Source organism: Pleurodeles waltl, chromosome 5, assembly GCF_031143425.1.
Source record: "Pleurodeles waltl isolate 20211129_DDA chromosome 5, aPleWal1.hap1.20221129, whole genome shotgun sequence".
Taxonomy (NCBI): domain Eukaryota; kingdom Metazoa; phylum Chordata; class Amphibia; order Caudata; family Salamandridae; genus Pleurodeles; species Pleurodeles waltl.
In genome coordinates this window covers 1212407055-1212434569 of record NC_090444.1, presented here as the reverse complement: position 1 = coordinate 1212434569, position 27515 = coordinate 1212407055, and the positions used below count along the sequence as shown (strand labels likewise).

General features: G+C 43.6%; 1 protein-coding gene across 1 annotated transcript in view; it reads left to right on the top strand.

Moving 5' to 3' along the window:
* Positions 1-27515, top strand: part of ASCC3 (activating signal cointegrator 1 complex subunit 3) — a 1806704-nt gene that overhangs the window by 383747 nt on the left and 1395442 nt on the right. The window lies entirely within an intron of this gene.

Sequence of the window (27515 nt, the reverse complement as noted above, 5' to 3'; positions counted from 1 at the left end):
AATCAGACTGCAAAATAATAAATACATAGAATGTATTTAGATAAGGTTGTGTGTTGGCCTTTTTGCTATGTAACCTCTTTATTGCGAACATGCTAAAAATAAAGTATTTTATTCTGTAACTGCAGACCTAAGTAAATTCCAGCCTGCCTGTCCTGCAGTATTAAATACCACTGCTTTTAGATGCTACTCTGGTAATATATAGAGAGTATTCATTCAAATAGAAGATAATCCCAATAAAAAAATTAAAAAACTCTAAACGAAGGATTGGAATTTCCCTGGAATAATTACATTTAAGGCTTTACAGGATTTGGTGGCCAGGGTACTTTGTTAAAAACATCGTGGTGTCCCACTTGCTGTAATATAAGTGCAGTATGTAGGGTGTTACTCTAAATATGTCGATTGGGAAATCTGCCACATTCTGACAGAGTACCCTGTCTGTCAAAATTTGAATAAGGCTCTTGATTTTCTGAACTTCAGATGAGAACAATTCGTCATCATGGGTGTTCAAGGCACCTGGAAGGATATTCAGGGGAAGACTCAAGTCCATGTACTCTTTGAGTAAAGGATGCATTTCATACCTCAGAGGTGTATGTTTAGACCTATAGGTTGCCTTCTGATTTACTGTATTGACTAATTTTAATGGTTTCAACAATTTTCTTAAACATTCAGAGCATTGAGGAAAATAGACTAGTGTAAAAGCTAGTCTGTTGCTAAACGGAACAGATGATTTTTACAGAGCTATGCTGTAACGGTTTTGGGTACAGTAAAGCTGCTTTGTTTAATATCAGCAGTCTGAGAACTAGTTTCACCTCCGCACACATATATTCTGCATTAGTTTAAACAAGCTGAGGCAGAACCATGGCACTGATGCTGAAATATAATGCCCTGTCTACTGCGATGCTTTCATATGTTTCAAGTATTTATAAACTAACTGCTCTAAATGCCTATATGTGCAGGCTAAAGCTCGGATTTAATGTCCAAGTGATGCCTAGCAATTTTGAGTCTTGGGTACTGTTTCACACTTGGTTTCTCGATCTGTGGACTTAATACACTATTACCTTTTATCTTGGTACAATTTAATAACAGCCGATTGTGGTCATCCAGACTAGAATACCCTCCTTATTGCCAGGAACTGCCAGTTTTAGTTACATTCGTTTAAAATGCCTATCAAAGAGATAAGTTTGGAACTCCAATTAGGTGTTGTCTGCGCATAGCTCATGTCCTAGACTTTTCATGTCTCAGACCTTGATTGTTTGCTGGTCGATGTTGCCATCTGGAATTCATATTTCAATAAAGTCTTAAAAGGAAGGATCCACATATCTGCGGAAGCTAATGGGTAAAAGTTATCAGTGTTCATCCAGTTTTTGAAGTGCAGGATCCAAACACTAGTGTGTTTGATGGAGTACTGGAATTCATATGAATAGTTTCCTGTTGCTCCAGAGTTGAGATACAAACAAAACCACTTGTACCCTATGAATTTTCTGCAGCACTGACATATGGTAATACACTGAGATGTGATGTGACATTGAATCAAGCATTCAGTGCTGTGCTGTCAGATAATTTTGGTTGACACCTGATTAGATGTCCTAATGTAGTTTAAGAATATAGTGAGTTTTTTTTAGATCAACTGAAAGAGAGTCAAGTAGATTGGATTCTTAGATCAGTCAAATGGGTGTTCCAGATTGGTGTTGCTACACCAGAGAAAGTTTAATTTTGTGAATGGGAGGATTGAAACTTGCGGATTTTCAGATCAGACGAGTGCTTACAGGTCATCTTTGTCCTCCTTAGATGGCAAGTACATCACATAGGCGAAGTGGGTCCTATGAGTGAAAAAAATGTAGCATTTGTGATATGTGATCCTGTTTGTGACTGTGCAATTGAGAACTGTAAATACTGGGCCTTCCCTGGGTATTGTCAGTGAAGTGCTTAGCGCAAATGATGAGGACACCCACAGTCATTAATGGGTACTCATATACATTTGCTTGCTGTGCTTAGACAATCTATAAGTGTAATTGAAAGCGTAGAAAATGTATATATTACCCCTTATTCTTTAAGCAGATGTGGGAGAAAGAGAGTCTTTATTGAGGAGTGTTTTGTGATTGGAAGAAAAATACATATGTAACTTTGAAGTTCAGTATTTACCCTGACACTGGACATTTTCTGTGATGCAGACACTCACCATACGCAGGGTTAGGCAATATGCAATGCCAACTACAATCCTTGTACATTTCCATGGCATATGCCTTTAGGCCTGCAAAAACAATGTTGGAAGCCATAAATATCTCCATGTAATGGATGTATGCCTACCCCTACCTGGATATCTGCCATGTTTTGAAACTGCCACATTGAACCAGTTTTGCTAATAACAGCATTGATGGATAAGCTAAGGTGTAATGAATTCTGCATGTCATATCAGAAACATTCACCACACCAGTAGCACCAATGACCGGGGAACTGCTAGAGAGGTTCCCTCTCCTGCATATCTTGAAGCTAACATTTATAGTGTGCCTTTAGGAAGTGTTGCAAGCATTTTTGGTACATTGTTTAATAGGCAAAACATAGGCCCACAAATGCCTCAATCACTCAACTCTGTCTCCTACTATTTTCTCATACTAATATCAACAGCCAAATCTGGAAGAGGTTCTTCCAGTTCCACTTGAGAGTGTAGCAGGCTTACCACAGACATGGCTTCTCACCCTTAACCCATTAAAACTGGCACTAGGGAAATGTTAGTCCGTACCTAGAGTTAATAAGGATGTTTCTTAAACACCTGTGGTCAGAACCATCTACTTTCCCCCTCAAATATTTAGACTGATTTCTTGCCCATAGCGATCATTATAGATCCACCGTTGTGACTAAAGAATGGCCTTGTTGCTTAAAACACCATTTTAGGCAAGGTGTTCAGGGTGAGGTACTTTTGCTGACCATGTGGCCCCAACTTTTTTTTGATGGCATGTAATGTGAAATGATGGTCCATATTATATCTCCAACAAGAGCAGGAAATAATGGGACTTTATAGCCTTTCTCTTGTGAGTAACCTGTTTAAGAATGGAGTTTCTCCATATGCCTTTTGTAGAGCTCCAGTGTCAAGTTATTCTACACTCACACTGGTTAAATGTCTACAATGTATTCCTTAAAATTCTTCAAATCAACGCAGGCAAAATCATATTGGGACATGCCTACATTTATGACTATGCTACTAAATAATTTTTCAAAAGGTGCCGTTTTTACTTGTGATAATGTATTCTGTTTTTATTTAATGCAAACCCCTTTTCTGTTTTGAAGACCCTTTGAGCTATTGTGTGGTCCAGTTCCTCCTCAAGTTTAGTTTTGTATATGTGAATCCTCTGTCCCTTAATTGTTTGGAGAAAATCTTCAAGGTATATCAGCTACAGTCAACATATTTGCAAATAAACAATCATCCTCCTCTTTGCCTGGTTTTATTGTAGGCGTGAGTTGCTGTGTTTAGGTCGAGCGCGCAAGTGCTTTGACTTGTTAGTATTGTGGGCTTTTAACCACGCCCACCTCATGCCCATCACTTTCGCTTGTTCATGGGCTTGCCATTCAAAAACCCTTTATCATTGGTAAATGCTTTACATTTGTCCCTCTTTGGGGCGGTTTTGTTACCGCCTTGCAGACTGATCCTGTTACATGGATAATTGCACGATTGCAGATATGTTTGACTGCGAGCAAACTTTTTTCCTTTTGTGACTCTCCTTCGCGCTCATGCTTATGGCGGTCCAGGCGCTTTGAATTGGCTTGCTTTTGTCAACTAATGTTTTACTTTTCATTTTCAATTTATGTGGCAAGAAAAGTCCAGTTAAGAATTTACAACGACAATAGCTGTAACTGGAGCAGCTGCGAGACTGATTGCATTGCAAATGCTTGTGTTTAGTTGCCTTCCTTTTACCTTTACAAAGTTGTGCATATTGGTAGTAAAGCGTCTTCCTGGTGTTACTTCGCGGAGTTAATCACGTACGTACTTCTTGCTCCACCTCAGAACGCATAGAACGGAACAGTAAAAGGTCACTAAATGAAATTATTAGTGAATCAAAGATATGAAGTGCTTTGATAATTTGCCCTGCTTTGATATTGCGTGCTTCTTCGTGCCCACTCACTTGAGTCTACGCTTTTTTTGACATCTGAGCGCCTGTATTGCTAACACAATATACCTTCTAGCTATGAAGTGTTTATGTGCAGCTACATCAGCCTGTGCTTGGAAAGGGGCACACATCAGCTGCTACATCTGTGTGCATTTCCCACCGAGACCATTAGCATGGAAGGGGTGCACTTTAACAGCCGGCGTCTTGTACTTCATTCCCCCTAGAGTGTGTGTCTGTCCCCTACTCTGACGACTACCAGTTTAAAGCCCAAGAGTCTTGCATGCAAGGGCTGTGACATGCTAATACCTCACCGTTCGGGAGACTGAAATGGTACCAGCCTTGTTACCATGCCCCTCATGTCGATGCTTCTATAATTGGGTAGTCGCACTAACAGAAGATGGAAATTCTTTAGCTTCTAACCCCGGATTTCGTGCTGCTTTTCAATAGCAATTGTGCTACTAACAGCTTCAGTTCAAATTGTGTTTTCAAAGCCGAGAAAGAAAGGAATTTTCTCTGAAGCTTGTAAGCCTCTTCTAAGTTTTCTTTGATTTTAAGTTACGGAGGCTGTGTTGTTTTTTTTAATGTGGTTTTGTGTATTTGTGGACCGTGACCTGGAGAAATGTCGTACAATAAAAAATAGCTTCTACATTGCTTGTTGCCTTGCAGGTGTGCTAGTCATGTGGCTTGCCAAAATGACCATAGGAAACTATTGCACTTTGAACATAACCTTCTAAAAGTAATTTATAGCTAAGCTACCTTCCTAAACTCTAAATGCGCTCTTTCACTATGTAGTCTTCGATCAAGATTTTTCTTCGTTTTTTAGTTGTGTGGAAAGCCTGCAGTTCTGCAGTGGTATGACCCTGTTCTTAATTGCGACCCCCTTGGAGTTGCCATAAGATGAACCCAAGGAAGTCTCCTTATATGACCCCTCACTCTTGAGTGTGCACAAGTGCTTTTCAGTAGACTGCGTGTACCCTTCTAAAAACTGCTACTTCCTCAGGTGCTATCCGGCTCTGTTTGATGCATTTTAGCATAAATCTTTGAGCCTAACCCTGTTGTTAATTTGCAGTCATCAGAAGGACAGTTTGATTATAACCCCTCCACTTACGGCCTTAAGGATAGCTCAGATGTGGTGTGAGATGGTGGTCATGTGTTCTAAACTGATGTCTGGACTTAAATTGTAGACCCCTTCCTGAAATGGAGAGGATGTGGCATAACGACCAGAGCTGCCGACTTTGGAACTGGGGAACAAGGTTCGAGTCTCTGAGTCGCTCAACATCCTGTGATTCTGGCCACATCACTTAACCTCCCCATGCCTACCAAAAATAAATGTGTCCTTGTTTAATGTAACTGGTGCTTATTGAATAAAGTGCTCCAATACCTTCAGGTCGAGTTCACTCTATTTAAAATCACCCAAAAACAAAAAACAAAAAATGTTGATGCAAAGCAGGTTGGAAATAACATAGAAAACCCTATAAGACACATCCAAAAATTAGCAAGTTCTACTCCAGTGTGATGGTGTTAAAGAGTAAATTAGTGGAACAATTTCAGGCATGTGTAGTGTGTTTGCTATTAGAAATGGGGTCTCAAGTTGGCAGTGGCATGCACCCTGTCCAAGTAGGGACCCTTACTCTAGTCAGGGTAAGTGAGTCACACAGCTAAGATAACCCCTGCACACTCCCTTGGTAGCTTGGCTCAAGCAGACAGGCTTATCTCAGGCAATAGGTAAAGTATTTGTACACACACAGTAACACAGTGAAAACACCACAAAAGTACTCCACAGCAGTTTAGTAAAATAGCCAAGATTTATCTGAGTAACACAAGACCAAAACAACAAAAATCTAACATGAATAAGTAAAGATACGAATTTTCAAAGATTAAATCTTAGTATAGTGCTTAGAAACACAATAGCTCCAACTGGGGCTATCATGGCATTTTGACGAAGTCGCTTCCAATAGTCTGATGCCACTCGCGAGAAAGTGGGGCCCGGTCACGGAGTCGCACGGACCCTGGGTACAGTACCTTGGGAAACGGTGAGGAAACAAAGATGTTGCGCCGGGCGGTGAGGCGTTGCTGGAGCCAATGCGGTGTTGGTTCCTTACTGCTACCGAGGAGGTGAGGCATTGGTTTCTTACTGCTAGGCTGGGGTGGTGGGGCATCGATTCCTTGCGGCTGCAGTCGAGGTGATGTCATCAGTTGTGAGGCGTCGGTTCCTTACGACAAAGCAGGGTCAATGAATCCAGCAGGTCAAGATGCGAGGTGTCGACTTTGTGGTGTCGTGATCACACCACAGGGCCGCATTTGTGCAGCGGCCAAGTCGGAATCTGGTGTCAAGGATGTCAGTGACATGGCACTCAGGATTCACGCTGTAGCTGGACTTCGGATGCGCTATGATGGTGTTGAGCCAGTGTTTCAGGTCGCGTTCATTACACTCATTGGGGACCACGGTTCTGGTGCAGGCAGCGGCATGGAGTTGGACAGTGATGCTGGTTCCGAAGTTGCTCTGGAGTCGATGTGTTTGGTTTCTCTTTGGTTACTCGCTTCCAAGGGCCCAGGAACTGGATTTGGCACCAAGTCCGGACTCTGAGCAAGAGAGCCCAGGCACTGGCAGGTGAAGTTTTTGATGGCCCTGAGACTTCTTAACAGGAGGCAAGCTCAGTTCAAGCCCTTGGAGAATCTTGGAAAGCAGGATGTAGAAAGCCAATTCCAGTCCTTTCACTCCCAGGGTAGCAAAAGGCAGAGTGGCAGTCCCTCCTACAGCATACGGCTCTTCTTCCTGGCAGAATGTCCTCATTCCAGAAGTGTTCTAACTCTGTGGTGTCAGACGTCCAGTACTTATACCTATTTCTGTCTTTGAAGTAGGCAAACTTCAAAGAGAAGTCTTTGTAGTGCACAAGATCCTGCTTTCTCTGCCTGGCCCCAGTCACACTTCAGGGGGTTGGAGACTGCTTAGTGTGACAGGCACAATCCTATTCAGGCGCAAGTGTCCGCTCTTCCTACCACTCTAGCTCATGCAGACCAATCAGCCTGCTGATGAGCCATAAGGATATGCAGGGCACACCTTAGCTCCGTTTGTGAGACTGTCTAGAGTGAATGCAAAACAACCCAGCTGTCATCCTGACCCAGACGTGTATTGCACAGAGAAGCAGAGGCACAGAATGGTTAAGCAGGAAAAGGCCCATTTTCTAAAAGTAGCATTTTTCAAATCAACAGTTCAAAAACCAACTTCACCTGCCTTGGGCCTACTGCACCTTGCTCCTGGGGCTACCTTGGGCCTACCTTAGGAGTGACTTACATGCAGTAAAAGGGAAGGGTTGCGCCTGGCAGGTGGGTGCACTTGTAAGGTCGAAATAACAGTTTAAAACTGCACACATAGCCAGTACAGTGGCAGGTCTGAGATGTGCTTACATGGCTACTCGTCGGTGGCACAATCAGTGCTGCAGGCACACTAGTAGAATTTGATTTATAGACCCTGGACACACATAGTGCACTATACGAGGGGCTTACGAGTAAATCAAACATGCCAATCATTGATAAACCAACTACCGATACAATTTAGACACAGAACACTTGCACTCTAGCACTGGTCAACAGTGGAGAGTGCCCAGAGTCCTAAAGCTAGCAAAAACGAAATTCAGCACAGGATCAAAATCAGGAAGTCATAAGCAAAAAGACGGGGAAAACCATTCCAAGAGCTGATAGGTATAACATTTGCACTATCAAACCTTGGTGATAGATTGAATGACCTCAATCATCCATTTTGAAGTTGAAGTAGGATGCTGGAGAACAATGCTGGAGCATCTAACTTCTGGTTCATTGGTTTTGGGCACCTAAGAATGGGGCGAATGTAGAAGTAGAGGACCAGTTATTTCGGTTCGACGTGCAACCTGAAGCTCTTCCAGTGGAGGTGAAAGTCTTCAGAGCACAGAATCGCCAGTTAAGGACCAGGTTAAGTACCAACATGAGAGGAAACTGTGTGAGGGAATGGGATTTTAAGTAAATGTGGAGCAGTCATTCAAGTGAGGAAGAGGTAAAATATATATAGAATAAACCGGGAGCTCTTATTTTAATGATAATTGGGAGACACAAGGATCATGAGTGCCACCATTATTTAAAAAATAAAATAAAAAAAAAGTATTCTTACTCGTGTGTGCAAGGGCTGGAATTTGGCACCTGGTCAGACTAGGGGTTTTACAGAGAAAAGATCCCCATGTTTTCTTAGGACACAGCATTATTAAGGAAAGTAGCGCCAAGGAAGACTTTACAATGAAGGCTTTACAACAAAACAGTCTTAACAACGACTGTTTTAACAACAAAATCTTTTGCCAAAGTATGCCTTTGCCACGGATGCCTTTACGATGAATTTCATTGTAAAGGCATAATCATGGTAATAAATGTAGATGTATTTGTAAGTGCTTTGCAGGTTTAGTATTAAGTGTTATATATAGTGTGTGTGTGTGTGTATATATATGTTCGATGGCATGTGTAGCTGCAGATACACATGCTTTGCACATCCCGCCATCTAGTGTTGGGCTCGGAGTGTTACAAGTTGTTTTTCTTCGAAGAAGTCTTTTCGAGTCACGAGATCGAGGGACTCCTCCCCCTTCGGCTCTATTGCGCATGGGCGTCGACTCCATCTTAGATTGTTTTCTTTCCGCCATCGGGTTCGGACGTGTTCCTTTTCGCTCCGCATTTCGGTTCGGAAAGATAGTTAGAATCTCGGAAAATTCGACGGTATTGTTTGCGTTCGGTATCTGGTTAGTTACAACAGATCGACATCGACTTTTGAAGAGCTCCGGTGGCCCTTCGGGGTTTTTTGATCCCCCGTCGGGGCCTGGTCGGCCCGACCACGTGTCTCTTCAAGGCTAATGGAACGGACCCCATTCCGCTTCTGCCCCAAATGTCACAACAAGTACCCTTATACAGATCAGCACCTGGTCTGTAACTTGTGTTTGTCTCCAGAACACAAAGAAGAAACTTGTGAAGCCTGTCGAGCGTTTCGGTCGAGGAAGACATTAAGAGACCGAAGAGCGAGAAGACTGCAGATGGCATCGGTGCCGACAGGACAAAGACATTTGGAGGAGGAAGAAGAAACCTTCTCCATCGAGGAGTCTGACTCGGACGAGGTCGATCCCGAACAGACACCCAAAACCGTGAGTAAGACGTCGACACATAAAACTCACGAGAAGACGGCAAAAGCCCAGGGGACGCCACCACCAGCAGGCCATGGCTTAACCCGAAAAATAGTTGACCGAACATCGGCACCGAAAAGGGCACGCATGTGTCGAAGACATCCGACTCCGGTCGAGATACTGGCACACAGCAGACTCGAACCCGAGACAGCGGGTCCGAGCAAGTTCGGCACCGAGAGAGCGGCACCGAAACAGGTTGGCACCGAGAGAGCGGGACGCCAAAAATAAAAAAAGTATAGTCTGAGCCGAAAAAGACTGCCGAAAAAATTTCCATTCCGAAACATCCTGCCTCGGAACCGAAATCAGGTTCCTATACAGAGGAACAGGGACTGTCCTCACAAATGCAAGGACATAAGTTCGGACAAGAACTAGAGTCAATGGAGCCAGACTACACTCAGAGAAGGCTCCACATCCAAAAGGACACAGGGAAGATAAGTACCCTTCCCCCAATTAGGATGAAAAGAAGACTTGCCTTTCAAGAAAGGCAAGCACAGGCGGACAACCAATGGCGCATTGCCAACTCACCATCACTGCTGGCAAGGTATGATAGGGCTCATTGGGACGAAATGCAACATTTTATAGAACATTTACCCAAGGAGTTCCAGAAAAGGGCACAACAGGTGGTGGAAGAAGGACAGAGTATCTCAAACAATCAGATACGGTCAGCAATGGATGCAGCAGATACGGCGGCTAGGACAGTAAATACAGCAGTAACCATAAGGAGACACGCATGGCTGCGTACGTCAGGATTCAAGACGGAAATACAACAAGCCGTCCTGAATATGCCTTTTAACGGACAGCAGTTGTTTGGGCCGGAGGTGGACACTGCTATCGAAAAACTTAAGAAGGACACTGATACGGCCAAAGCCATGGGCGCACTCTACTCCCCACAGAGCAGAGGCACATTAAGCAAAACGCAGTTTAGAGGGGGGTTTCGAGGACAAACTGCAGAAGCCACAACCTCACAAACAAGGCCCACTTATCAGAGCCAATATCAGCGGGCAAGTTTTCGGGGACAATATAGAGGGGGACAATTCCAAAAGATAGGGGGAAGTTCCAAAGTCCCAAAACTCCTCAAAACAAGCAGTGACTTCCACATCACAAATCCCCAACACATAACACCTGTGGGGGGGAGACTAACCAAGTTTTACAAACATTGGGATGAAATAACAACAGACCCTTGGGTCCTAGCAATTATCCAGCATGGTTATTGTATAGAATTTCTCAAATTCCCTCCAAACGTCCCACCGAAAACACACAATATGTCAAAACAACACATGGACCTTCTAGGACTAGAGGTCCAAGCGTTGCTACAAAAGGAAGCAATAGAATTAGTACCAATTTGTCAGAAAGGAACAGGAGTTTACTCTCTGTACTTTCTCATACCCAAAAAGGACAAGACTCTAAGATCTATATTAGATCTCAGAACGTTAAATACCTACATCAAATCAGATCACTTTCACATGGTGACATTACAGGACATAATCCCACTGCTCAAACAACAAGACTACATGACAACACTAGACCTAAAGGATGCATATTTCCATATACCAATACATCCTTCACACAGAAAGTACTTAAGGTTTGTATTCCAAGGGGTACATTACCAATTCAAGGTGTTGCCATTCGGAATAACACCTGCGCCAAGAGTTTTTACAAAATGCCTGGCAGTAGTGGCCGCACATATCAGAAGGCAACAAATACATGTGTTCCCGTACCTAGACGAATGGTTAATCAAAACCAACACGCAAGAACGGTGTTCACAACACACAAAGTACGTCATAGAAACCCTCCACAAACTAGATTTCTCAATCAACTACACAAAATCACACCTTCAGCCGTGTCAAACACAGCAATACTTAGGGGCCACAATCAACACAGCAAAAGGGATTGCCACTCCAAGTCCACAAAGGGTACAGGCATTTCACAATGTAATACAGGCCATGTCTCCAAAACAAAAGATACAAGTCAAAATGGTGATGAAACTACTAGGCATGATGTCATGATGCATAGCCATTGTCCCAAACGCAAGGTTGCACATGCGGCCCTTACAACAGTGCCTAGCATCACAATGGTCACAGGCACATGGTCAACTTCTAGATCTAGTGTTGATAGACCGCCAAACATACACCTTGCTTCAATGGTGGAACAATATAAATTTAAACCAAGGGCGGCCTTTCCAAGACCCAGTGCCACAATACGTAATAACTACAGATGCCTCCATGATAGGGTGGTGGGCACACCTCAATCAACACAGCATCCAGGGACAATGGGACAATCAGCAAAGACAGTTTCACATAAATCACCTAGAACTACTGGCAGTATTTCTAGCGTTAAAGGCATTTCAACCTATAATAAGCCACAAACACATTCTTGTCAAAACAGACAACATGACAACGATGTATTACCTAAACAAACAGGGAGGAACACACTCAACACAGTTGTGTCTCCTGGCACAGAGAATATGGCATTGGGCGATTCACAACCACATTTGCCTAATAGCACAGTTTATTCCAGGGATTCAGAATCAGTTAGCAGGCCATCTCTCTCGGAATCACCAACAAATCCACGAATGGGAGATTCACCCCCAAATACTAAACACTTACTTCCAAAGTTGGGGAACACCACAAATAGACCTATTTGCAACAAAAGAAAACGCAAAATGCCAAAACTTCGCATCCAGGTACCCACAAGATCAATCTCAGCGCAATGCGTTATGGATGAGTTGGTCAGGGATATTTGCATACGCTTTTCCCACTCCTTCCATATCTGGTAAACAAATTGAGTCAAAACAAATTCAAACTCATACTAATAGCACCAACTTGGGCAAGACAACCTTGGTACACAACACTACTAGACCTCTCAGTAGTGCCTCATGTCAAACTGCCAAACAGGCCAGATCTGTTAACTCAACACAAACAACAGATCAGACACCCAAATCCAGCATCGCTGAATCTAGCAATTTGGCTCCTGAAGTCTTAGAATTCGGACACTTAGACCTTACACAAGAATGTATAGAAGTCATAAAACAACCTAGGAAACCAACCACTAGGCATTGCTATGCAAATAAGTGGAAAAGATTTGTTTATTATTGGCATAATAATCAAATTCAACCCTTACACGCATCTGCCAAAAACATCGTAAGCTACTTATTACATTTGCAAAAGTCAAAGCTAGCTTTTTCATCCATTAAGATACATCTTACCGCAATTTCAGCTTATCTGCAAATTACGCACTCAACTTCACTATTTAGGATACCAGTCATAAAAGCATTTATGGAAGGCCTAAAGAGAATTATACCACCAAGAACACCACCAGTTCCTTCGTGGAACCTAAACATTGTCTTAACACGACTCATGGGTCCACCTTTTGAACCCATGCACTCATGTGAAATGCAATACTTAACATGGAAAGTTGCATTTCTAATTGCCATCACATCTCTAAGAAGAGTAAGTGAGATACAAGCATTTACCATACAAGAACCATTTATTAAAATACACAAGCATAAAGTAGTTTTACAAACAAATCCTAAATTCTTACCGAAAGTCATATCACCGTTCCACTTGAATCAAGCAGTAGAACTACCAGTGTTCTTCCCAGAGCCAGATTCTGTAGCAGAAAGAGCACTACATACATTAGACATCAAAAGAGCGTTAATGTACTACATTGACAGAACAAAACAAATTCGGAAAACAAAACAATTATTTGTTGCTTTCCAAAAACCTCATGCATGAAATCCAATTTCAAAACAAGGCATTGCTAGATGGATAGTTAAATGCATTCAAACCTGCTATCTCAAAGCAAAAAGACAACTGCCTATGACACCAAAGGCACACTCAACTAGAAAGAAAGGTGCTACTATGGCCTTTCTAGGAAACATTCCAATGACTGAAATATGTAAGGCAGCCACATGGTCTACGCCTCATACGTTTACCAAGCACTACTGCGTGGATGTGTTCACAGCACAACAAGCCACAGTAGGCCAAGCAGTACTACGAACTTTGTTTCAAACAACTTCAACTCCTACAGGCTGAACCACCGCTTTTGGGGAGATAACTGCTTACTAGTCTATGCAAAGCATGTGTATCTGCAGCTACACATGCCATCGAACGGAAAATGTCACTTATCCAGTGTACATCTGTTCGTGGCATGAGACGCTGCAGATTCACATGCGCCCACCCGCCTCCCCGGGAGCCTGTAGCCGTTTCGAAGTTGATCTTGAACATTTGTAAATTTGTAAAGACCACATTATGTACATACATATTTACTCCATTGCATGGGCACTATTACTATAATACACAACTCCTACCTCACCCTCTGCGGGGAAAACAATCTAAGATGGAGTCGACGCCCATGCGCAATGGAGCCGAAGGGGGAGGAGTCCCTCGATCTCGTGACTCGAAAAGACTTCTTCGAAGAAAAACAACTTGTAACACTCCAAGCCCAACACTAGATGGCGGGATGTGCAAAGCATGTGAATCTGCAGCGTCTCATGCCACGAACAGATGTACACTGGGTAAGTGACATTTTCCATATATAGGTGTGTATTTATATAAATGTGTGTATGTATATCTTTGTGTGTGTGTGTGTATATCTGTGTGTATATATGTGTATGTATATATATATATATATAGATGTATATATATATGCACATATGTATATATATGTGTGTGTGTGTGTGTGTGTGTGTATATATATATGTTAGGGTTTAGGGGTGGGTACGGGTTTTTGGGTGATTATGGTAATTTTAGTGTTTAGGGTGGATATGGGCTTTTTTGGGTGGCAAGCCTAATTTTAGGGTTTAGGTAAGGTATGGGTTTTTGGGTAGCAAGGACATTTTTAGTGTTTATGGTGAGTGTAGGTTTTGGGATAGCAAGGTTATTTTTAGTGTTTAGGGTCGATATAGGTTATGGGATGGCTAATGTATTTTTAGGGTTTATGGTGGGTATCGGTTATGGGATTGCAAGGGTATTTTTATGATTGGTGTGGGTATTTGTTTTGGGATGGCTAGGGTATTTTTAGGGTTTAGGGTGGAAGTAGGTTTTTGGGTGGCAAGATTATTTTTTAGGGTTTCGGGTGGGTATGGGTTTTCGGGTGGCAAGTTAATTTTTTGTGTTTCAGATGGGTATAGGTTTTGGGATTTTGGGATCAAAAAAGTATTTTTAGGGTTTAGGGTGGGTATAGGTTTTGGAATTGCAAGTTTATTTTTTTATTTTTTTAGAATTTAGGGTAGGGATGGGTATTTGGGTGGCAACGGTTATTTTTAGGATTATGGTGGATATGGGCTTTTGGGTGGAAAGGGTAATTTTAGTGTGTGTGTGTGTGTGTGTGTGTGTGTGTGTGTGTGTGTGTGTGTGTGTGTGTGTGTGTGTGTGTGTGTGTGTGTGTGTGTGTGTGTGTGTGTGTGTGTGTGTGTGTGTGTGTGTGTGTGTGTGTGTGTGTGTGTGTGTGTGTGTGTGTGTGTGTGTGTGTGTCTGTGTGTGTGTGTGTGTCTGTGTGTCTGTGTGTGTCTGTGTCTGTCGAGGAGAAACATTTCCCCTGCGTGTGTACTGTACTTGGAAGATTGGAACAGACTGTGAAGTCAATAACTACCAAAGCGCCTTTGCGCCAACTTGTTTGTGGAAGAGATGGACTTATCTAAATTATGGTGAGCATATGTCTCTTCATTTCATGATTCACAGCACCGATGCGACCCTTTTAACTACATAGAGGGTCCGGGGACAAAGCATTTGAACACCAACAGTTATTGTGCACAGTGGTTAAATAAGACACGAAATGGATTTCTGTGAAATAACAGTGCAGGTATTGGAGTATATGCACGAATGTTGAAGTGCGGAGAGTTGAATTATTGAAATAATGAAAATGTGAACAGATTTTGGGAAGACTAATGGTACAAACTACTTACTTGTCACTGCACCAACATTATTCGTGCCACCTGCCTTGTCTTTTCAACTGCTCACAGAATAATGAAGTTCACAGGTGTGGGATATGAAGGTATAAATCCCACAATGCCTCTGCGCACAGACTTTTTAAAACAGCATTGAAAAAGACTTTAAACCATTTGATAAAGACGAGATGTCGAAACGCGTCATGGCGCTTGATTTATGCTGCTTAGCTTCGAAGACTGCGTTGAGGTTGAAAATATATATATATATATATATATATATATATATATATATGTATGTGTTTATACTTGCCTGTTCATTTTTTCTTTTTTTTTTACAAGTATACCTTTACTATGTATGCTTTTACAGTGGAAATGTAAGTATAACCCATTATACACGTAAGTGTAAACCACTTTTAATATATATATCTGTAAAATACTTACATTGTGGTGGTAAAGGCATTCATTGTAAAGGCATACTCGTTGTAAAAAATGGTTGTAAACACTTGCTTTGCAAAGACTGTTGTTGTTCAAAATTCATTGTAATGGCATTCGTTATAAATGCTGTCGTTATTCTGTCATATATCAATTTTCACAGATGGACACTGCCCATCAGTTTTTGGCGAGTGTGAAAACCGAAAAAAGAGAAACTGCTCAGAACATCAAGGGGGCTCTACGCTATTGTTTTTTTTAGTAGCACCCCCAATAATCTGACAAGATGTGAAGCTCATTTTAGATTGGCCAAGTTGACACAAAGTTGTGATTAGATGCGTTCTATGCGGGTAACTCTTTGATTATGAATAATTACGTACATTTGTTCGCTTTGTGCTGGACACAACACTTTGTTCAGTCTGGTGGAGGTTGTATTTGGAGTTCTTCACCATATCGATATATGGAGATGAGACTGTTTCAGAAAGGTCAATGATTACAGCAAGAAAGGCTTTGCAGTAATTTGAATTTACATTTTGGTACCAGTTGTAAAATGCCCACCTATTTGCTCACTCGGGATCCATCATTGTAGTACAAATATTAGATTCTACATTTTGTTCACCATTGCTAATGGATCCTCTGGTCTACTGTTGCAGTTCATGTAAATGCAGTGGCAACCGGTAATTTCAGCAGCTGGTAGGGGTGAGTAGGTGGGACACACATGCACACTCATTCACACACACACACCCACACACACCACCCGTCCACCCTCGCCCTATTGCACGCATTCACATGCACGCACCAAACATTACAAAACATAAAACTCACCACCTGCAGTGTCTAAGGTGGCAGAAGGGAAGGCTCTTAGGTTCCAGGAGGGTTAAGGCACCAATCCCACCATAGGTCAACCAATGAGAGTCAGTCATAGTCTCTGATTCTTCACAGAGTGTGATGGGGTCAGTGAAACTTGCTGACCCTACTCTTCTCTCTGGCGAGGCATCAGTAATAAACAATTGGCCCTGGGCACTTGAGGGCCTAAAGCTGAAGCATCCAGGTTCAAGGCTACCAGCATCTCCCCCTCATCATGAGGGTGGAGAACCACCAAGCGCTTTGCTGGGCTTAGGAAGCCACACTCACACTGCAAAGTTCAGCTCAGGCAGCCAGGTGCCTGTGCATTTAGCACATGTACAATGCCTGGCTGCTTGACCTGAACAAGAACAGTGTATGTCAGACTGACCTTTGCTCAGCCTGACAGCAGTTTGGGTAAAAGGCGGCGGATGGGGCCTCCACCCTTAAGGACAGGCCATTGCTGTGTAAATGTATTACACTGCTGCTCAAAAAAGTGCTTGAATACGTAATGGTTTATCCGTAACTGAACTCTTATAACTGTAGGACTTACAGCAGCACTATTGAGCCTTTAACTGGATGCAGTAGTGAAGGAGGTACTTTATACAATACCACAAAATGCGGCAGACAGTGATCCTGACAAAGGTGTGTATCCAAGCTGAGTTCGTTTATGCTAGAAAAGCAGCTTAAAGAAATAGCTTATTTCTTTAACGTGCCTGCGAGATTCCAGACTCATAAAGCATGCCTGAAAAATGTCGGACACTTTTTACTCATCGTACGTCCTCATCAGTGTGTATTTTTGTCATCTTGTTTTGCTTAAATTCTAGTGTATGGGAGAGATCCATTTTGAGATGCAAAGTTACCACTTTTTACAGTCACTGAAGGAGCATACAGTAGAAATACCTTTTCCACTTGGTCTTTATTGCACTGGCCATACCAATAAATTGAACTGAATGTGCACCATAGAAGGCAAGGTTACCCAAAAGCACTATGTGAGTCAAAGAGCAGGGATGTGTCAATGTTTTTATCTTTTTGATAGGGAGGGAAGATAGAGTATGCTGCCACAAACGTTGCCCGCAGCAGCAAGCACATGTTTGTGTAGTCCTCAACTCCATGCAAACCACATAGACACCATCTATTAAGACGTTTGGAGTTGTTAGATTTACTAATGTGAAACACTTTTTTTCTCTCCAAGTTCACAAGTGGAGACCACTATTATTTTGGTGGTTGGGCCTATTTTCTGTTTCAGTGCAACCCTGCCCATCATCTGTGGTCACTAGCAACTGCAGCACTAGCTCTCCTTGTTCTCTCAGAGATGTGACTGAACTTTCTAACTGATTTACATGAAAATTAGGAAGATGCTTTAAAATTCATGTCGAGTTTGTACTTACATTGGTTAAAAAATCCTGTGAGACGGGGCTTGCATGCTCCAGTGTGCAGCGGCGCTGCATAACAAATGTGCGAGTAACCACAGGAACAGACAGGATAGTAAAAGAATTCAGAGGGCTGGAAATTGAGATAGGATGCAGTAATATCAGATGGGTACAGATACTGAAGGTAGACAGTAGCCATCGGGGCCTGTGGTGTGCAGTAGGAAGGAGGGGTTGTAAGAAAGGGACAGCGTGAGAGTGGAGAGAGCCAGAAGGAGCAAGAGTTGGAGATGGAACTAGGAAAAAGGGTTAGTTTTGGAATTTTGCAGGGCTGCAAGATTTCAAGATAGTCTCACAATTGGCAGTTCTGAGCACTGGTTATGGCAGTTCTTAGCTTTGGTTGAGGCAATCGATAGGCACTGGGTTACTACATTCAAAACAGAATAAACATACACTTTGCGGTTATGAAATGGGGTGGTAGGATTGAAAGCAGACTGGATTAGCACATGCCAGATGTGGCAAGATTGATAAAGACTGAACCAGCACATAGCAGACATTTTATCACTGAGTTGTAGCACATCTTTATTGATTCGCGAGTAGCCATTTTTCTATGTTCTTAGGATTTCCACAGACCAAGCCTGAACTGGATCTCTCACTGTCACATTTCTGTAGGGATTCACACAATAGCAGACAAGGCCGGTAGAACGTTGGATTTAACCTTTCAGCAGTTTTTCGTAAACCCCATTGAGGGTAGTAACAAGCTGGAATGCCACACATGCAGATGTGAATGTCTGATGTGTGTGATCAAATCTCATACGACCCAAAGGAGGTGTAGTCAGATGCCACAACTTGTGTTGACAGTTTGACTATTTTTTTTACAAAAAGAACAGATGATGGAAGGAATGGTGAACAATGCAAAAGATCTGGGCTTAATCAATCTTTTTTTTGCCCACCACGCCACCCCAGTTTGTACCCAGCCCTATGCAAATCCATCTTGACCCTGCTCCCCTGGGAACAGTCCAGCCCGAACTGCCAGGTCCTCCCGGGACTGGAAACAAGCATCCTGGGAACCGTTTTGGGGCATCACCCCTCATCAGCGAGGCTAGCTTAAATCCACAGGCGCAGTGAGCATGGGACCCACATCTGGGGATACCCTTCCCACTTAGGGCAACAAAAGCAAAAGTCTAGGGACCCTGGAGAATTTGCTTGTGAATGAGATTTCTAATGATATGTCACCTTTGGATTATTTCAGAGCAATGCTTAATTTGAAAAAATAATTATAATATTGACAAGGCTCACATTATTTCTGAGAATCCCACTACAGTTTGCGCCACCCACTATCCCTGCTAGCAGTGTGAAAAAATGCCTATACCAACGCTATCTGGAAATCCTTACACTCCAATACAAATGACAATTTGGTCCTTTGCAGATCGCCCAAAGGAGTAAGAATACCCAAAGGGTGCCGATATTGTTATTTTTTAATTTGATTTTAATTGTTAAAGATGCTTCTGATGTGCTGTGTTTAAAAGTGCCACCATGTAGTGGAATGTCATAAAATGTGCTGGTTTTAAGCAATCTCCAAACACGGGTACAAATTAGGCACTGCGTGAGAGTGCTGATAGAGATGAAAAAAATACACCTTGAAGAGGGGGTAAGAGAACTAACTGTCTACTATTTTGCGTTCATGATCTGTGTTATTTAGTGGGTTCCGATGAAAGCAAGTATGTACCTGTTATTAAAAATGTACTGAAATGCTTCACATAGCTGCCAAGGTTTCAGATTGGAATGTGTGACATTTTCATAATCTCAGTGTAATTATGAGTGACATTTCAACGACTATGAGTGAGACTTTCTCGCTAGCAAAATCAAGCAATGAAGTCAAGGAAACAATGTAAATATAATATATTGAGAAGCCTATACCTCCCATTGTACATCAGCGCCATCTTCTGGCCTTTGATAAACACTACTCGGAGCTTCAGAAACTGGAACAAGAGGTTTTACAGCACTTCATCAGGACACGGTTCTTTTGCGTGACAATCTCACGCTTTTCGGTAATGCAGGAAAAAGACCGGAAATGCGTTATTCGAACGTGATACGCGTGACACTTGGCAGTACTGGCTTCAGATCTATAATTAGTTGTTCTAAAGGCTTCGCCCTTGTACACCAGATAATCGGTCTCCATGTAACATTCTGTTGAAGGACCACTGGTTGATCAGATGTAGGGATATTAAGCATTGGGTTCTGTGGGGGCTGGCATTCAGGTATTCTAATTCTTTGACCCCATATGCTTTATGTACCCATTTACAAAACATTGCTTCCCAGGAACTGGCCTTTGTGTAATATAGAGTGTACAGTAAGCACTACTGATTACAGTTATGAAATTCTACAGCAAGATTTTTAAACAGTTTACTATTTCGGTTCTTGGATCAAGTAACAACAAATAACGTGGGTACGTGTGGTCATAGTTATTTAACAACTGAAATCAACATTCACCTTGCATCCAGCTAGAAAGGGAGGCAGAAAAAACAGAGCAAACGACAAATACTGTGCAAAATAAAGAGTAACATTTGACAGCACTTCGAAACGATGGAAGGGTTTGTACAGTTGTGAGCTTCTGAGAAGCACTCAGTGCTGCAATCAACTGATTTCTTTGCACATTACTGATAAATTGATGCATCTGCCTTTATTGGATTCATTAGCTTGTACGAGGAACATTTCACTTAAAGGATGGTGGAAAACCTGGTCTTATCTAACAAATCACTGCTTCTGATGAATGGCTGTAGCTTTTTACCTAAAGTGGATACTCGGGCTAGGATTTATTTCTTTATTTCATGCCATTTCCATTTCCCTTTAGTTACAGTATAATTAATGGCCTAAATAAAAAGTGGATTTCTTTGCATAATGCATAGAAATTATTACAAAATCAATAACCTCCCTTTCTTTCGGTAGTGTTGTGCTGCTTTTATAATTTTACCAAGTAAGCAAGGTGGGTAAAATTAGGCACATTAGCACATAAATTATATTGTTTATGTTGCCCATAAGCAAGGTTTCCTTTTCAAAGCACAGTAGTTTCTGCGCTTTCTCTCTCCTCGAGTTTTCACGTACATCTTTACATTTACTCGGAGTTATTGTATTATAGTTGCATTTGTGTATTGCTTCATAACTCTGATGTGATGCAAAGGTGCTGTTGGTAGGGGTGTCACACCTTCTCCATTGGGTTGTGCTTTATTAGAAGAAAGTAGGTGTATAGTGTATCCTGTGTGGGAAATGTTTTTTTAATGTGTGATAAGTGTACCTGAAAAAGGCTGGCTTTCTAGCCCCAGTTTTATGTAACCTTTACATTACAGATCTCTATAATACGATTAACCCCTTCGCTGCCAGTCCTTTTCCCCTCCTGTGCCGAGGCTTTTTTTGGCTGTTTGGGGCAGTTCGCACTTAGGCCCTCATAACGTTTTGTCCACATAAGCTACCCACACCAAATTTGCGTCCTTTTTTATCCAACATCCTAGGGATTCTAGAGGTACCCAGAGTTTGTGGGTTCCCCTGAAGGAGACCAAGAAATTAGCCAAAATACTGCGAAATTTTCGTTTTTAAAAAAGATGGGAAAAAGGGGCTGCAGAAAAAGGCTTATGTTTTTTTCCCTGAAAGTGGCATCAACAAAAGGGTATGTGGTGCTAATATCACCGTCTTCCCAGCTTTCAGGAACAGCCCGACGTGAATCAGAAAACCACATTTTTCAACACAATTGTGGCATTTTACTGGGACATACCCCTATTTTTACTATTTTTTGTGCTTTTAGCCTCCTTCCAGTTAGTGACAGAATGGGTGTGAAAACAATGCTGGATCCCGGAAAGCTAAACATTTCTGAAACGTAGACAAAATTCTGAATTCAGCAAGGGGTCATTTGTGTAGGTCCTACAAGGTTTTCCTACAGAAAATAACAGCTACAATAAAACAATATTGAAATTTATGTGAAAAAACAGCCATTTCTCTCCACGTTTTACTCTCTAACTTGCGATGTCAGATTTTTTAAAGCAATATACCGAAACGTCTGCTGGACTCTTCTGGTTGCGGAGATATATAGGGCTTGTGGGTTCATTAAGAACCCTAGGTACCCAGAGCCAATAAATTGACTGCACCTTGCAATGGGTTTTCATTCTATACTGGGTATACAGCAATTCATTTGTGGAAATATAAAAAATGAAAAATAGGTATCAAGGAAACCTTCGTATTTCCAAAGTGGGCACAAGATAAGGTGCTGAAAAGCAGTGGTTAATTGCACATCTCTGAATTCCAGGGTCCCCATATTAGCATGTGAATTACAGTGGATTTCTCAAATAGACTTCTTTTTTACACACTGTCTTACATTTGGAAGGCAAAAATGTAGAGAAAGGAAAGGGGCAATAACACTTGTTCTTCTATTCTGTGTTCCCCCAAGTATCCCGATAAAAATGGTACCTCACTTGCACGGGTAGACCTAATGCCCGCGACAGGAAACGCAACATGGACACATCGCATTTTTACATTGAAATCTGACTTGTTTTTTTTGCAAAGTGCCTAGCTGTGGATTTTGGCCTCTAGCTCAGCCGGCACCTAGGGAAACATACCAAACCTTTGCATTTTTGAAAACTAGACACCTAGGGGGATCCAGGATGGGGTGACTTGTGGGGCTCTCACCAGGTTCTGTTACCCAGAATCTTTTGCAAACCTCAAAATATTTCCAAAAAACACTTTTTCCTCACATTTCGTTGACAGAAAGTTCTGGAATCTGAGAGGAGCCACAAATTTCCTTCCACCCAGCGTTCCCCCAATTCTCCCGATACAAATGGTACCTCACTTGTGTTGGTATGCCAGGTGCCCGCAACAGGAAATGCCCCAAAACAGAACGTGGACACATCACATTTTCCCAAAGAAAACAGAGCTGTTTTTTGCAAAGTGCCTAGCTGTGGATTTTGGCCTCTAGCTCAGCCGGCACCAAGGGAAACCTACCAACCCTGTGCATTTTTTAAAACTAGACACCTAGGAGAATCCAAGATGGGGTGACCTGTGGGGCTCTCAGTAGGTTCTGTTACCTACAATCCTTTGCAAACCTCAAAATTAGGCCCAAAAAAAACTTTTTCCTCACATTTCGGTGACAGAAAGTTCTGGAATCTGAGAGGAGCCACAAATTTCCTTCCACTCAGCATTCCCCCTAGCCTCCCGATAAAATGGTACCTCACTTGTGTTGGTACGCCTAGTGCCCGCAAAAGGAAATGCCCCAAAACACTATGTGGACACATCAAAGTGATCAAATACAAAACTACCTGTTTTTGCTGGGGGCAGTTTTCGGTCCTGGGCGGCAGCCACACTGGGAAACTTACCAAACCCAAACATTTCTGAAACCAGACACCCGAGGGAGTCCAGGAAGTTGTGACTTGCGTGGATCCTCCAGTGTTTTCTTACCCAGAATCTTCAGCAACCTTCAAATTTAGCTGAAAAATCACATTTGTCCCAGATTTCTGTGTGGGATTGCCACACCTCCACACATTTCCCACTACCCAACATTCCCCTCAGTCTCTCGATAAAAATGATACCTCACTTGTGTAGGTGGGCCAAGTGCCTGTGACAGGGAAAAGCCAAAAAACATGTTGAAAATGAGGGGGAACCAACGTGGGTCCAAAAGGGCAGTTTGAAAAAAAAAACAAAATTAGGCTAACAAGTGGGGCAGAATTTTTATCGGTATAGATGCGGCAATGCTGGGTGGTAGGAATTTTGTGGATTCCTGCAGATTCCGGGAGGTTCCATCAAAAAATGTGGGAAAAATGTGTGATTTCCAGAAAAGTTGGAGGTTTGCAGGGCATTGTGGGTAAGAAAATGGTGCGGGGTGCATGTGAAGCACACCACCCTGGACTCACCCAAATGTCTCGTTTTCAGATGCGTCTAGGTCTCGTAGATTTTTCTACATGGCAGCGACCCAAAGTCCAAAAAGTGCAGCCCTCACCATCCCAAGTGGGACGATTTTGAGAGCTAGGCAAACTCTCATGGCCCAAATTTAAAACCAAAGCCCAAAATAATCAAATGTCCTCTTGCTTGCCGTGGGATAAGATGTTTTAGTGTGTGAGGGGAGAGCTGATAGACTGTTTGCCCCTTTAGTTTAGTTAATTCCCTTGCATCTAGTAGGCTTTCTCCGCCCCCCCCCCCCCCCCCCCCCCCCCAGAGTGGATCAGGGGTAATTGCCCCATCTGCCCACCGGTGGGCAGAACAACTTTGTCCCCATTTATTTAGGGTCGGGGTATGGCCATACCCCAAACCTCTTTTTTTGAAAAACAAAATTCTTCCCTTGTGTCTGGTTTCTTGCCCAAGGGGTCGCTCCCTTTTCATGCCAGTAACAAAAAAAATCCCTGGTGTCTAGTGGGCATTTCTGCAGCCCGATCGCTTTACGTTCGGCCTGCAGAAATGCTCAGAATGACATCAAAAGAAAGGAAAAGCCTTTCCTTTCTTTTGTAGTGTCTGCCTGCCCCTCATCCTGAGCGGAAGAGAAATGCTTAGCATTTCTCTTCCGGATCGCACTGGAAGCATGCTTCCAGGGCGATGGGCGATGACCTCTAAAGCGCCAGCTCTCCCTCCGAGCTCCAGTGCCGGGACTAATGGTTGCTTCCTCGGCACAGGAGCACTGTGCCACGGGACGCAACCATTACATCTGCGGCACAGAACCGGTTAAACAGTTGCAAGTAGACCCGCCGAGACTAGGAAACCAAGGTCTGCCATTTCTGCAGTATGCTGATGACACTGTCCTACTTAATAAAACCCTCTTGGGACTGCAGCTTGCTTAAGCTCTTATTGTAACACCTGGACAAAACTAAAGCAATTATTACTGAGAGGAAAATTAAAATAAAAAGTGGACCTGCTATCTTAATTAAAAAAAAAAAATAAAAAAAAAATAGAAAGCGTTCATGAATACAAAGACCTGGACATAATCTTTGATGACCGAGGAACTTGTAAACCACACACAAACAGGCATTTAAATAATTATCAGTCAAACTTTAATATCCATCTTGCGCTCCTCTCTTTCAGGTTATGAGGAAGATCCTTCCATCAATAGTATGCCGCTTTGGGGGGGCGTGGCTAGCGGCTGATGGAGCCGCACGCTTAGGGAAGAGCTCCGGGGCTGCAAACGGGGCCCGGCCAGCTTAAAACCCCTGATCGATGTCTGAAAACCGAAGCTGGCCGCAGGCAATAATACCACAGAGCAGTGGGACCGCAGAGAAACTCCCACGGACTCGGATCATGCATTAAACGCAGCGCAGGACGATTTTTCACACAGCGACCGCCCGAGTCAAAATGGCGGCTGCAACTAACTGAATGAGCAGCGATCCTGTGGCGGGGAGCGGAGAGGCCGGGGCAAGTGCTACGGGACCCGGAGGACTGAAACCGGCCTAGCGGGACCATCAGACTCTGACGATCCTCCGACTGGGCAGAAGTGAAACCGGTAGGTGGGAGAGGCGGACGCCCAAGGGGCTGCGGCCTCCTCACCCGGGCGCGAACCACAACTGGGCCCTGCACCCCTGAGGCCTCACGAAAAGCGGTGAGTGGAGTGGGGGAGCCCCCCGCCCAGATGAGGGTGGCGAGAGAAGTGGGAGACCCCACTCCCCCACCCCAAAGAGGTCGCACCCCCCGGGGGAACCCAGACTGGCGGCCGGGAGCCTCAGAACAGCTCCCCCCCTCGACAATGCTGGCGTGATACCTATCCCACAACGTTGTAATCGAAGAGAGGAGGAGCTCAGAAATCGGGGTCTGCAGGCTAGCGAGGCTGCCATTCTGGACCTTGAGAGGGGGGACCCCTGGCGCCAAGGACCCCTGACCTGGCTGGGGGAGAAAAGGTTACAGGGGGCGCTCCTGGCTCTGCTCCCATCCTCCATTCTTTCTGCGGCCCCGGCCTCCCCCGCCGAAAAAAATCAACGAATACTAAAGACTCCTTTAACCATGGGGAAAACCAAAAAACGTGAAGAACAGAGCCAGGGTGAGGCCGCAAGCACTAAACCCACTACCCTCCCCACAAAATCGCACTCCACAGACGATCTGTCACCACATGAAACTACTCTGGACACGGTTCTCCTGGCCATCAGAGAGTCCCGAGAAGCACTGGAGAAGAAAATAGATAACTTGGCAACGGACCTCACTCTACTGAGAGATGACCATCGCAAACTGAAGGAGAGAGTAGGAACCAACGAAACATCGCTTGCGGCAGTGACTTTAACACAAAAAGCAACAACTGCAGAACTCACAGCTCTCACCTCCTGCATCAAAACCTTAGAAACCAGAGCAGAAGACGCTGAAAATCGCGCTCGCAGGAGTAACCTTAGGCTGGTTGGGATCCCTGAGCAAACCGAAACGTCCGCAGACAGTATGGAGTCCTTCTTAGAAAACTGGATTAAGACCACAGTGACCCCGGAGGGCCTCTCAGCTGTCTTCGCAATAGAAAGAGCACATAGAGTACCCAACAGGATCCCACCCCCAGGAGCTAGACCACGTCCAATAGTGGCTAAATTACTACACTACAGAGACAGAGACAATATTCTCTCACAAACACGTCAACTCGGAGAGATCACCTGCAACAACCAACGGATCATGATCTTTCCAGATTTCACCAGGGAAACGCAAACACAAAGGGCCTCCTTTAATCTCCCCAAACGCACATTGCGCGAGAACGGCATAAAATATGCAATGCTCTTCCCAGCTAAACTCAGGGTGGAACATGACGGTAAAACGCACTTCTTCACCTTGCCGCAACTAGTTTGGGAGTGGCTGGAAGCTCAGAATATGTCCAACTTGAACCACTCCACTAGGACCCCGCGCAAACTGGGTGGGAAACCCAGCAGATCCTCCAAACGATCCACGATAGTGGGCCCCCCCAGACACCAATCCCTCCGTGAGTTGAGAAACGCGGTGGAAACTGCAGCAACCCTAAGCGGGGGAACGAGCCCTCGCCCGCAATCCCCGGAAAATACATCGGATCCTGAATCGGACTGCGGGAGCTCCTCGTTGTCGCATGACACCTTAACAAGCCTACCGAAAGTCACACCAGACACTGCTGAGGAGATTATCTAATCTCTAGCTTCAAAGATCATGCCCTGTATGCATACTGGCACGTCCGTTACCGTCTTCAGGTAGAGACCCCCCCAGACCCTGCTACTAGGCTAGGTTTACTAAGTACACTCTGTTGGGTCCTAGATATGACACAGCCGGGCCCCGGGAGCGACTCGGGACGGAAGCTCTCGGCCCCTGCCACGCCACCCACCTATAGGACTTTAAGCTAAGAATGTTCATGGTTTGGACGGGGAAAATTTTGGTTACCGGTCCTGGGGTATGGGAGTTGGGGTTTAAATTTGTTCTTATAGTTATAGGTGTCCACGTCGCACTAATCATCCACGAACCTAACCACTCTCGTCTTCACTCCTCAACAAACTCACATAACACAAGACCTGTCCAGCGGTCCAGTCCCACACATAGTCAACAATTTACAATTCATAATACATGGCTGTAACCTACAAAATGATAACATGGAATGTCAGAGGCTTAAATAGCATGTCCAAAAGATATAAAGTACATAGCTACCTTAAACGCAGAGGAGCGCATATAGCCCTGCTCCAAGAAACACACCTACTAGAGCAGGAAGTCACATCGCTCAAAAAAAGATGGAGAGGCCAAATAT